The following is a 13,949-nucleotide window of genomic DNA, read 5'->3' as shown; positions in this document are numbered from 1 at the left end:
ACACACTGTTGGCAGGAGCGCCTCCAGTGGAACTCGGCCTCCCAGCGTGGAGCGTGCCCTCCGGCAGCTGCCCCACCGTGGCCAGGAGAGAAGGCCATCCCAGAGCCCTGATGCGTTCCAGCCACGGGCTCCCTGCATCCATGGTCCCTCCCCAGTGCTCCCTGAGCCCCGTGACAGACAGTGGCCTCTGTCTGCAGATGAGACAAGGGCAGATGCTGGGGTGGACCTTCCTTCTCCAGCCAGCACTGGACAAGAGGGCACAGGCAGATAAATATACCCTGCACCGCCACGCAGGACGCTCCTGGCCCCTGGAGTGTCACTCTGCCCCAAGCTGAGCCTGGCATCTCCCCCAGCAGACTTCCCCGTGTCCCTCGTGTCCAGGACGCAGTGCCCTTCCTGCCGGCTCCAGCTCAGCCTGGCTGTGCCATGTGCAGTGAGCCGTGGTTCCGCTCTCCTCCGGCCCGTGGGGGCGCCTCGCGCTCCCTGCTCCCGGCAGGCACCTCTGCTCACTTCCTGCCGCTGTCCTCAGTGGTCTCACACCTTCCATTTTTCCTGCCACCTGGGCTACTAGACAAGAGGACTGTGCTATAGCCCAAGCCCCCGGAGGGCTCTCCTGTCCACAGCTCACCGTCTGGACTCCTGCCCAGGAAGCACCAGGTCCTGAGTGATCAGATGCCCCCTTAGGCCAAATCCGGCCAAACCTCATCCTCAGAATTTCTAGACATTTCTTCCTTCCCTCCCAGCACCTTTGCTCTCCCCTTTCAGCCACCCCTCGCAGGCCCCCCACGCACCCTTATTTGTAAGGTCCCTGACTGACCGTGGCTCCTCCACATGGAGCTTGGGTCACTGCAAAGAGCCCAACCTGGCAGCCCCGACTTGTTTAATCCTCACCCAAGGGAGGCTCGAGGGGCCCACAGACACGCCGATGCTCTGGGCGGCCTGTCGTGAGCTGGAGTGAGCCACCTGGGTGGACAGAGGCTTAGAGGATGAAGCCGAGAGGGTCAGTCCTGCTGCTGGAGGCCACCCCCCACTCTCCCTGAGCCTGGGGTGGTGCTGGACAGTGCTCCCTCCCACACACTTCACTCAGTGACCCAGGGTGGACATTGGAAAACCAGGAGGAGATATGCAGAGAGGCCCAGTCTCCAACAGCAGACACAGACCCATGTCCCCAGTCACAGAGCAGGCCAGTGTCTCCAGCCTGCCTTGCCAGGTGTTCCCGAGACAGAGTTGCTGTAACTGGTCTCCCTGAAGGTTGCAGAACATCAGAGGTCTGGTGAGACCCCCAGCTCCTCATCCTGTGTTGCAGCTACTGACACGGTCGGGAAACGTGTCACTCTTGTGGTGGAAGCCAGGCCACCTTGGAGCCACTGACCCCAAGCATGTGCCACTGGCCACCTGCAGCCACATCTGTGGGGAGCTGGTGGCTGGCCACACAGGGGCTCTGCACCCTGCTCCTGTCCACTGGACACTGATCACCCTCTGTGGGCTCCGGCTCCCCTGTCTGGGGCACCGGACCTGTCTGCTGGCTTCACCCTTAGTAACCTTTAGTTCAGATGTGTGTGTGGCTGTGCCAAGCACCCTGGTGAGAGCCTGGAAGAAGGACACTAACCAGCCCTAGCGGTGAAGGATGGGTGCTGTGTCCCAGGCCACCCAGGGCTGCCTACCCAGCAGAGCCCAGGGAGGGCTGAACTCTGATGGACTTTCAAGGTAACCCTTTAATCTTGCTCGGGGTTTCCCTGTAAAGTGGGATTCTCCCTATGCCAGAAGGAGTGATGGAAGCCGTGTGTACGCAGTGGTAAAGCACTGGACTAGCACACCTGAGGTTCGAACCCCAGCACCACTTAAAAAATAGATGAAATAAGGTATTGTGTCCATCTACACCTTAAAATATTTTTTAAAAAATGCACTACATTTTTGTGAACCCCTCAAGCCATGAAATTCTTACAAGCTTTGACTGGGTTTGGGGTATCCACTGTAAATCTTCATGGCCCAAGTCCCAGGGCTCAGCAACACATGCACACCATTGGTACTTGCTCAACGTAATTAATGAAGGCAAGATGTACAACAATATTTTGTGTCACAATATATTAAACATTTTCCAAAAACTGAAGATGTGTCTAAAAGGAAATAAATCTGGAAAAAAACAAAGTTAAGGGCACATAAGAAAGGAAAAGGCAAGTGTTGACGATCTGGGCCATGGCTTCGGCTAGTCTGTGGTCATGCCATGGGCTGAGGTTGGCTCAAGGTCACCGGCCTCCAAGGCCAAGACAGAAGCCTGGGTCACATGAGAGCCATTATTTGACAAAAGGCTGCATACCAGCATTTTAAAAGAAGTTGATGTCCAGGTACTATCCTGTGATGGGGCCTAGCCCCAAAGAGGAACCAGCAGGGCAGCCCTGTCCTGGAGGATGGCTGAGTCTGTTTCTAAGGCAGTGTGATGAGAACTCGGGGCCCTCACGGGGTGCAACTGTGAACACGCGTGAGCAAGACCAGCTCAAGGCCAGCTCACCAGGCCTGGGCGGAGCTTACGGGGGGCTGGGCTTGGTCATTTCCTGCTGCCTCCCCAGGAGCCTGGAGCCTGCTTCTCCTGGGCCTCCACTTCCTGGCTCCATAAAGCCACTCAACCTGTGTCATTGACACAGTGAGGTAAAGTGCTCCCAGTAGTTTACTGTAGTGACAGAGATGCTGGCAAAATAATGCAAAATAAAAATTAGAGAAGGCAGCGGCCTCCACAAGTTCTATAGTCTCATGTCCAACTCAAGAACAAGAGATTCGTTTCTTCCACACCCATTTCCAGGCCTGAGTCAAAACGACTCTCATCGTGGGGCTCTGAGTCCAGCCACTCCAGAACATTCTCCGACCCCACAGAACTCCTGAATCGGGCTGGGGGCGGCACCTCTGCTCTTGGACTCCTTCCCCTGGGTTTAGACCCTGGAAGGGGCAGGGAATCCAGAAAGCTGCACGTCTGCTGGAAGGTGAGCCTGAAGGGCGGCCAGTCAAGGGGCCAGCCCACCCCAGGCCCTGAGGCCCTGGAGGACTGCACCCTGTCAGGTCCCAGGCCCATTATGGGTGCCCCCTGGTGGGCAGGGAAGTCTCTCAGAGAACCCGGACCTGCTGGCCCGACCCGGTGGGTTGGGTTTGTTTTGTGTGGGTGTTTGAGAACTGGGATAGAACCCCGGTGCACGGAACCACTGAGCTCCGTCCCAGCCCTTTTGACTTATTTATAGTTTAAATCATGAGACGGGGTGACCCAGTTGCCTTGGGCCTTGCTAAATCGCCTTTGCAATCGCACAATGGCCTAGGACCAGAATCAGGGCTGAAATGCAGCTGTTTGCTCTGAGGTCCTGACCACGTGGGCAGAGTTGGTGACCCCCCTCTGAGTCCCCTCCCATTTTTTAGACTTTGACTAGAGCTTTAGAGATCCCAAGGACCTGCTTGGATCTGTTCTTCCCAAAGCATCCACCCAGCTGCCCGCTGGTTGAGCCCTTGAAGTCTCCCTGTTCTCATGTGTGCGCCCTCCCCAGCAGCTGCATTGTGACATGCTGAGGGACCCTGAGCAGCCTCATGAGTCCTCCCCGTGCCTGCAGAGGTGGCTTGGCTGGACGTCAGTGCTCCGAGGGCCTGCCCCCAGCGGTAGGCCAGGCCCGCAGGGAGCACACCTGAGACTCCCTTGGCCTCTCCTCCACCCCCGCTGCCCCACGCAGTCCCTGCAAAGCCCAGAGCCAGCTGATCTGGGACCCTCTGTCTGTCCTCTCTGGGGTGGGGGGACCCGGTGGCACAGACAGTGCCCCATCTTCCCAGTGTTCCTGAAGCTTCCTGCCCAGGCCAACCCACTTCAAAGCCCTCTAATCCGCCGTCTTCAGACGGACCCTCACCCTCCTCGCCACCTCCAGGCAGAGAGCGCGTCCTGCCCCAGCCTTGCAGCCCCTCTGACCCGACATGGCTAGGGAGTCAGGAGTCCTGAGAGCGTCACCACAGCGAGCAGAAGCTGCTCCAGACTGGAGCCCCTTGGTGATGGGCCAGACGCAGGTCTTCCACGGCCACATGGATGTGGGAAAGTGCCTGCAGCTGTGAGGGACTTTACGTGTGGTGGCAGGGCTGTGTGTGACTTTATGTGGTGGCAGGGCTGTGTGTGACTTTATGTGGTGGCAGGGCTGAGGGACTTCACGTGTGGTGGCTGGGCTGAGGGACTTCACGTGTGGGGGCAGGGCTGAGGGACTTCACGTGTGGGGGCAGGGCTGTGTGTGACTTTATGTGGTGGCAGGGCTGAGGGACTTCACGTGTGGGGGCAGGGCTGAGGGACTTCACGTGTGGGGGCAGGGCTGAGGGACTTCACGTGTGGGGGCAGGGCTGAGGGACTTCACGTGTGGGGGCAGGGCTGAGGGACTTCACGTGTGGGGGCAGGGCTGTGTGTGACTTTATGTGGTGGCAGGGCTGAGGGACTTCACGTGTGGGGGCAGGGCTGTGTGTGACTTTATGTGGTGGCAGGGCTGAGGGACTTCACGTGTGGTGGCTGGGCTGAGGGACTTCACGTGTGGGGGCAGGGCTGTGTGTGACTTTATGTGGTGGCAGGGCTGAGGGACTTCACGTGTGGGGGCAGGGCTGTGTGTGAGACTTTATGTGGGGGCAGGGCTGAGGGACTTCACGTGTGGTGGCAGGGCTGAGGGACTTCACGTGTGGGGGCAGGGCTGTGTGTGACTTTATGTGGTGGCAGGGCTGAGGGACTTCACGTGTGGGGGCAGGGCTGAGGGACTTCACGTGTGGTGGCTGGGCTGAGGGACTTCACGTGTGGGGGCAGGGCTGTGTGTGACTTTATGTGGGGGCAGGGCTGAGGGACTTCACGTGTGGGGGCAGGGCTGAGGGACTTCACGTGTGGGGGCAGGGCTGTGTGTGACTTTATGTGGGGGCAGGGCTGAGGGACTTCACGTGTGGGGGCAGGGCTGAGGGACTTCACGTGTGGGGGCAGGGCTGTGTGTGACTTTATGTGGGGGCAGGGCTGAGGGACTTCACGTGTGGGGGCAGGGCTGAGGGACTTCACGTGTGGGGGCAGGGCTGTGTGTGACTTTATGTGGGGGCAGGGCTGAGGGACTTCACGTGTGGTGGCAGGGCTGAGGGACTTCACGTGTGGTGGCAGGGCTGAGGGACTTCACGTGTGGTGGCAGGGCTGAGGGACTCTATGTGTGGTGGCAGGGCTGTGTGTGACTTTATGTGGTGGCAGGGCTGAGGGACTTCACGTGTGGGGGCAGGGCTGTGTGTGACTTTATGTGGTGGCAGGGCTGAGGGACTTCACGTGTGGGGGCAGGGCTGAGGGACTTCACATGTGGTGGCAGGGCTGAGGGACTTCACGTGTGGTGGCAGGGCTGAGGGACTTCATGTGTGGTGGCAGGGCTGAGGGACTTCACGTGTGGGGGCAGGGCTGAGGGACTTCACGTGTGGGGGCAGGGCTGTGTGTGACTTTATGTGGTGGCAGGGCTGAGGGACTTCACGTGTGGGGGCAGGGCTGTGTGTGACTTTATGTGGTGGCAGGGCTGAGGGACTTCACGTGTGGGGGCAGGGCTGAGGGACTTCACATGTGGTGGCAGGGCTGAGGGACTCTATGTGTGGGGGCAGGGCTGAGGGACTTCACGTGTGGGGGCAGGGCTGAGGGACTTCACGTGTGGGGGCAGGGCTGAGGGACTTCACGTGTGGGGGCAGGGCTGTGTGTGACTTTATGTGGTGGCAGGGCCGAGGGACTTCACGTGTGGGGGCAGGGCCGAGGGACTTCACGTGTGGGGGCAGGGCTGAGGGACTTCACGTGTGGGGGCAGGGCCGAGGGACTTCACGTGTGGGGGCAGGGCCGAGGGACTTCACGTGTGGGGGCAGGGCCGAGGGACTTCACGTGTGGGGGCAGGGCTGAGGGACTTCACGTGTGGGGGCAGGGCTGTGTGTGACTTTATGTGGTGGCAGGGCTGAGGGACTTCACGTGTGGGGGCAGGGCTGAGGGACTTCACGTGTGGTGGCAGGGCTGTGTGTGACTCTTGCACAGGGACATTTGCCATTTGGACCCTTTCCCCATGACAGCACTGGACACTGTACTTCATGACTGTGTAGAGGACAGTGAGTCCAGTCTGGACCAGGTTCCTGTTTTCTCTTTGATCTTAGAAGTCATTAAAGCATTGTCCTGGGTCCCTGTGGCATGTGGCCCCCGAGTGCTGGGCTTCTTGTGCCTGATGGGAAAGTCTGTCCTGGGGTTCCACCCAGGTCTCCAGGGAGTAGCTCTGGGGTTTTGACAGTGATGGTCCCATGTGGCCAAGACTGAGGGAAGATGAGGGACGCGTCAGCGTGCACACAGGGTCCCCCCATCCCCGTCGGTCCTCCCCGCGCTCCTCAGTGTTGCCTGTTGGAGACTTTCTAAGTGTGTGCGGATTCATCTGGCTCCTGTGGCTCAGCACGGCACTGAGAGACCTGCCCATGTCACACGTAGCACAGGCTCTTGTTGAAACCCTTCTGGGCCATGTTCCATTGTGTGACACAGAGAACTTTGTCCGCAGACATTTGAGTTGAGTAGGAGGGTTCTGTGAACAAGTCTGCTGTGCACACCCTTGTACATGGATCTTAGTGGGCAGACATGCTCGTGGCTCTTGGGCTTATACATAGAAAATACGTGAAGTGGGTATTTTCAATGTCTTTTCAGAATTGGAGTGAAGACTGTTTCCAAAGCAAGGTTGAAGATATTTACTCTCCCTTTTCCTGAGATTTGATCTTTTAGGATCTGTTCTGCCAGGGGTGGTAATGGTCACTGAACCAGGCTCTGCAGTCTCAGAGTGTGGTCCTAGGACCAGTGGTGTCAGGGAAATACGGGAAATCATGACACTGGGAAGACACAAGCAGACTGGGAGGCGTGGAAATGCGAGATCTATCCAGCCAGTGCTGGCTCAGGGGCGTCTTTTCCAAAGGCAGAGCACGGCCCTCTGTTCTCAGGACTCTCACGGTGCGGACTCCTGGGTTCCCAGACTTTCTCCTGCGAGTCTCCTTGCCGTCCCCCCTTTTCCAGCAGCTCTGCTTCCTGCCGTAGCGGCTGAGCCGCCTGATGGCAGACCACAGCCCAGGTGCTCTCCGCTATCAACACAGGTAGAGCAGGTGCCTTAGGAAGGAGTTGTGCGTCCTTTCCCACCTCTGGATGCTCAGGATACATCTGCAGCCTGCAGCCTGCAGCGGGCACCGTTCTTACCACGTTGGTCTCCTCTCCTGAGTAACCCATGAGAGGCTGTCTCCTCGTTAACCACTATTTTTAGGAAACTCCTTAGGAAGAGCAAGGGATAAGCAAGCACCTAGCAAACAGCCGCAGTCAGGCCAAGTATCCTCTTAATTCCTCTTACCCAGGAAAACCATCCTCCAACCAGGGTTTCTGGGTCCCATTTTTCCAAGTCTGCACAGGCACATGGGCAATACTGACCACATGATCTCTGACCTTTTCTATGACTCTTCCTGGGTCCTCGGTTTGTAAACAATAGTTACTCAAGTTCCATGTCGTTTTCTGGTTTGATCCAGTTACTGGATGCGTGGTCACACGAGGAGGTGGAATCCGGCAGGACTGTGGGGAGATCAATGCGGCAAGCCATGAGCCTCTGCACTGGGAAGGAGACGGTGTACCGCAGTGGGAGATGCTGCAGAGGATGAAACGGTTTTTACCTGCCACTCAGATCCCCAGGCTTCCGCGGTGGGCTGACGGACCAGCTCTGTGTGGCCAGAGAGGGCTTTGAGATCCCCTGCTTTGTATGGTCAGCCACAGGGTCTCTCTGACTTGAGGACTGTCCTCCTTTGTCCCTGCAGCGGGGGATCCTGGCTTCTGTTCCTGCTACTTTGAGAGCAGGAGGGGCGGCCAAGGTCACTGTGTGGGGACCCCTCCCTCCTCACAGGTTTTAAGGGCACCTCCTTCAGTCTGTCCACTGCAGCTTCCTGAGATAGTGTCCCCATAGGAGAAATGGGGATGGGCAAGTGGGGTTGTGGTGATGGCTTGTCTGGACGGAGTCACAGCAAGCCGTGGGTCACGAGGTGAGAGGCTCCAGTCCACAAACCGGAGCCGGACCAGACCAGCCAGGAGTACAGAGCTTCCTGTCAAAGGGAGGTTCGGTCTCCTTTACCCTGTGCCACCTGCCAGGAGGGGCCGGGTCCTTTTGGCCACCTGTGGCTTCCCTTGGAAGTGTTAGGGGCATTTTTCATTTTATTTACCAACTGATAAAAATGCAGACGATACTCAAATATTACCCGCCATCTCATCGATGTTTAATCCAATTTACTGGATTTTAATTGTTAACTTTAGGTTATCCATAAACCCAGACATTGGACCATTGTAGTTAACAGTTCAAGCCTCTGTTCTTCCAGAGAAAGTCCTAGAAGCAGTGGATAGTACACATCAAACATTTTATAGAAATCAACACTCTACTGACTGACCACTTAGAAAAATGTGTGGGTTAGTATTCTAAAGAAAGTTTTATTCTTATCTGTTTAACCAATTTAAACTGAACCTTTTTAAAAAAATGTTTAAGACATATGGACTAACAACTATTTGGATTCATTTATCAAATTTAAGAGTACTCATTTATCTATAAGCCAACTTTGATACTATACGTGATATATATATATAAACACAACATACACACAGATGTACACAAATATCTAAAAACGATCAGGAAACAGACTTTATAGCTTTTCTTGAACGATTGACCTCTGAACAAAGACAACAGGAAAAACAGAGGATTAAAAACTTCAGTTGGGCAAAACAAGACTAATTGGAACAAAATGTACTGATTTAGGCACACAGGACCCAATGTGAGTTTATCATAGAAACCTCGAGACTCGTCAAGACAGAGGTTCTGAATAAAAAAATGACATGGACATAATTATTCCCAAGTGGTCATTGCTGTCCTTCAAATCATTCCTTATTTTTCCCCCTAAAATAAAATCTGAATACTCTTTGGCATTGCTCCAGTTCCTTCCGTTGGTGCAGTGAAGGATCTGGGCAAGCACAGGAGCGGAGCCTCGGCACCGGCTCTGATTCCCCTCTCACCCTCCTTGTGGGCATCAGCTGGAGTCGAAGTCCAGGAGTGTGGGCCTTCAGGCCGCCTGAAGTTTGAGTCAGAATACTTGCGTCCAAATAAACCACGGTATTTTGTCATCATTTGAGTTTTTAATTTTTTTAATGCTTGTTTTAGAACAGTACATGAAAGTAGAATTTTGACCCTTAATCATCTTGCTTCTAGTGAAGACCCAGAAACAAAGCAATCTTAATCTGTCTTTCCATTGACCAACAATTTAAAAAACACATTTATAAAGTCTATTCCATTTGTGTTAAATCTGATTTACCCATTTTTAACTTAAGTTTCCCATGAAAACCAAATTTAGTTAACATTGTAAGCCATTCTTTTCTGTTCAAGAAAAATCCTAGAAGCAATGGACATTGCACTTAAAGATTTTATAGAAAACAACACCCTTCTCTGGCTAATCCCCTGGGAAAAGATGTGTGGGTTAGTCACTTCAAAGACTTTTTATAAAATTTTTGTCTCTTTAACCACTTTAAGTCACATGAACTAAAAAGTATTTGGATCCATATTTTTTATTTTATGAGCACTCTTTAATGCCAATTTTTGGTACCATGTACATCATATGTAGACACAACTTAGAATACACAAGAGTGCACACATATACCTGAAAATTAGCAGAAAACAAAGATTTTATAGTTTTGTGGGGTTTTTTGGCCAGGTATGACTTCCACAGGTAGAATACAAAAAAGCTATATGGGTTTATGATACAGACTGTCAGATTCAGTGCTGCCTGGAAGTGGGAACCCTGGGAATACAGTCTTGACAGTCACGGTGGATGCCAAGGCTCAGCCGCTTCCTGAGGCAGGTTCACCCCCATTACCACTGTTTATTTTCCTGCTGGGGACCCTTCCTCTAGTGAAAGTTAACCCTTGAACAACCGGCCTCTGAGTAGACACAGCGTAAAGGAAACAGAGGGCAATAAACCAGTCACACAGAACAAGGCTAATTGGTTCAGGAGAAAAGTGAATTCACCATAAAAAATAAACTTGGGCTCAGAAAAACACGACGACTGTAGAAAGGGCACACACAACAGCTGTATCAGACGGAGGGCACTTTTAGGTCAGGGTCAGCCCAGGTGTTTAAAGAACGTGGGAGTCTGTAAAGTCCCAAGAACAGGAAAACTTGCCCATGTGGGCGTCTCTCCATCTTCCTTCCTGGGCCGTAGGGAGCGAGAGCAGGGGATCATCTAGGGAGGAGCTTACTGAAAGACAGAACCCCACGGGACAAGAAAGGAGAAAACAGGCTTGAATGGCCCCCAGCAGCTTGGACGTGTCCCTGAAGGAAGCTTAGGTACTGAGAGGCTGAAGGCGCACCCATGTAAACCTCGGCCCAGTGGGAGGTGCCATCACAGGGTGAATTGCCATTTCGCTATACAAAGTCACCGTGGAACTGCAGGTGGGGGCTCATTTGGACTCTAGCACACGCCGTGAAGCCGCAATAGTTTCACACTCACACACACTCAGGACTTCTAAAACACTGTCTTCCCCACTGAGTTGCCCGGACTGAAAGCTCCCGCCTGGGAGCCCCTGATACTGATGGCTCCCCAGCAGGTGGCACGGAGGTGACCAAGCTCCCCTTCTGTCCTACGGACAGGCCTGACTGAGGCCTCAGGTCCCAGGACTTATCTTTATCCTGACGACTGTGGGTGTTGGTCCAACTCTCCAGGGAGTCCCCCAGGCAAAGGAGGCCCCAAAGCTATAGGGTGGTGCCATCTCATTTGATTTGAAGGGCACCGCACACTCCGGCATAAGTGGCCAGCAACACCAGTGGCGCAAGAGGCCAGCAAGGTTGTCACTTCCCGGTCAGGGAACCAAAACATTGCTGGAAACAGAGAACACCAGCAGCACTGGAGAGGAGGAGAATCCAAGCTCTATTTCACTCCAGCAGGCCCGGAGGAGAGAGACTCCAGCTCTGAGCCCTGACCAGGCTCCTTAGACATTTAGAGGTCATTTGGCGTCATCTTGGACCCCTCCTGTCACTTGTGTCTTTTTTAAAAAGCTCCTGGTCTGTGTGGCTGAAGGCCTTGTGAGGCCCCTGACATGGAGCGTGCTCCCAGAGACAGCAGAAGGGCCCTTTCACAGGCTCCTTAGACCTGGAGGGCCTGGCCCAGGGCTGTTTGCAGATCAAGAGGGAGAAGTCAGACTCCTGGGGCCCTCATTTAGGCCCCGAGGAAGGCTGGGGGAGGAGAGCTGACCCTTCCCGCCCTGGTTTCTTAGGGTGTCTGCAGTTTCCTCTCCCAGCCAGGTCTGGTTTCGCCGTCACTTCACCTGTGACCTGTCTCAGAGCTGGGGTGGCACAGGGGGCTCGTACAGATTGTGAAAGGGGAGAGACCTTCGCCCAGGAGGATGCCTGAGCGGATCCTGGGATCAGTGAGGTGCAGGGACACTGGGTGCTGCACACAGACGTGTCTCTGCTCAGACTTCAGAGCCTGTAATGCAGGGGGAAGACTCAAGACAGCTCTGGACCCCCGACCTTCCAGGGGTGAATTGAAGATCTCCACTGAGCTGGGTGCGGTGGCACAGGCCTGTCATCCCAGGGACTCTGAAGGCTGAGGCAGGAGGATCACAAATTCGAGGCCATCCCCAGCAACTTAGCAAGACTCAGTCCCATGGAAACGGGAAAGGGTCTGGGAGTCCGCCCGACAGCAGTCTCCCGTGCATGGCTCTTGGCTTAGAGGTGGTTGATCCCAGAGACGGTGACAGACCTCCGGGGTGGGAAGCAGGCCAGGTGGGGGTCTGTGAAACTGGGCTTGGCAGGCAAGCAGAGGCACTTTCCACCTAAATTCCTTTGCTTCCTAGTGTTTGTCAACAGATTTTCAACATAAGTATCTCTCTTTTAAGACCTTTGTATTCATACAAATGTGCTCAAAATAGAAACATAACTCAAAAACCAAGAATGTTCCAAAATATTCTAACACAATTATTCACAGGCAACACGCCCCCCCCCCTCCCCGCAAGCCCCTCAAATGTGCTCAGCACCAGTGGGAATGGGTGTCCTGTGGATCCTTCCAGATCTCTCTGTGTTCCTGTGCACATATGCCAGCGTGCCACGGCCGTGTGTGTGTGTGTGTGTGTGTGTGTGTGTGTGTCTCATGACTGCACAGCTGCTTGTCACTGGGCAGCACAGCGACACCCATCCCATGAGCGAGCACAAGTTACCAACTCTGCCGCTAGATGTGTGGTGGTGGCCGGTACCTTGTCCCCTACCTCTGTCACCAGCACTTTGCATTCCACACTTCCTGTGCTGTGCTGCTGGTTCTTGGGCGACAGTCTCAGAAACGGAAGCCCAGGTCAGAGTTCTGCCCGTCTTTGTGTCATTCATGCCTATTTCTGGACCACCCTCCCCGGACCTGACAACCTGCACCCCACATTCTCAGCAGCACTGAGCAAGGTGATCCTAAACCCTGGGGCAAGATAGGAGGCTAGGCCGAGGGCAGCCTCCCGTTTGGGCTTGTTCCCCTCTAAGGGGGAGACTCAGACACTTCCACTGTTACTCATCTTTCTTCTTTGGAAATCTGCTCCTCCACTGTCTCGTTTTCTCTTGTGGAGTTGACACTGGCACCCCCAGCTAGGCCCCTGACTCCTGGGCATACACACGTCCGTGCACAGCGGTGCTTGCTGGACCTGAGAATCATGGTGGGGGTCCTCAGGGCCGCCCCCTCCCAGAGTCCCGTTGGCTGTCATGAGAGCACGCACCCCGATGTGAGCAACACTCAGCTTGAAGAGGACCTCTCTGTGGCTCTGCGAGGGCCCCAGCCTGTGATCACGCCCTCTGTAGAAGTCAGATGCTTAACGAAAACTCAGTGTCCTTCCATCCTGCTTCCTCCCAGCAGGCCTGGGTGTGGGGTGAGGTCTGGTCATGTGAGGTACAGGGGCCAGATCCTGGGAGCAAGGGGTATTGCACGGTCCCTGCATGGTGAACTCCAGTAAGCTCAGCAACCCCCAGGGGCACAGGGAGACCTGAATGTTCCTGGTGAAGGTTTGTCGTGTGAATTAGGAACAGTCTCAAGGGATGTCTCTGGCGTCTCAGGAAATGTTCTGGGTTAGAAAGTGGACCCTTCAACCCACCCCTTCAACTCCTGCAATGGAAACTCCCGGGTGAGAATGCTCCTGGCCCACTCTTCCTCTACGGGGGGGTCGACGGCACAAGGGTCGAGGTCATAAGTGGACTTGGTGGCCATCGTTCCCTGCCACATCTGTCCTGGGAGAGCTGAGGGCTTCCTGCTCACTTGTGATCACAGGTGGGTCCTGTGGGTGGCCACAGGACATGCCTGAGATAGAGCCGCAGCAGCACCTGGCGTCACAGTGCCTGCCCCAGACCAGTGGCCGCTTCAATCCACAGGAGATGGAGGGAACCAGGAGGGTCCCTTGGGCCTGCGCCTCCACTGGCCTGGCAGCCCAGGACCAGATGGATTCTCAGCTGTGCCTACCAGAACTTTGAAGAAGAACTAATGCCAGTCCTCAAATTATTCCACGAAACAGAAAGGGAGGGAACACTCCCGATTTCATCCTGTTGTGAGAACTATAAAGTGCAGGGTCCACCTTCAGAATACAGTCTTTAGGCGTAAACACAAAGGGATGCAAGAAAAGCAGCCGGAGGAGAATAGAATGGAAAGTTACAAGCAGTCACTCTGGAGGACAGGAGAGCCCAGCCCTGGACGGCAGGAGGGGAGGGGGAAGGACGGCCGCCAACAAAGATAGACCCAGCAGTCAGGAAGACGCACGTCCCATGGCACTGACCCATGGGGAACCAGGGAGGGACCGGGCACTCAGGGAATGAAATCGATTGTTCCTGCTGTGGGTGTGCCTGCTCCCCAGACACCCAATCTTGTAAGATTGGCAGTAAAAATCCTTGATTTGTGACCCT

This window comes from Urocitellus parryii, chromosome 8 (genome assembly GCF_045843805.1).
Source record: "Urocitellus parryii isolate mUroPar1 chromosome 8, mUroPar1.hap1, whole genome shotgun sequence".
Lineage (NCBI taxonomy): Eukaryota > Metazoa > Chordata > Mammalia > Rodentia > Sciuridae > Urocitellus > Urocitellus parryii.
This window is presented reverse-complemented; position numbering follows the sequence as displayed.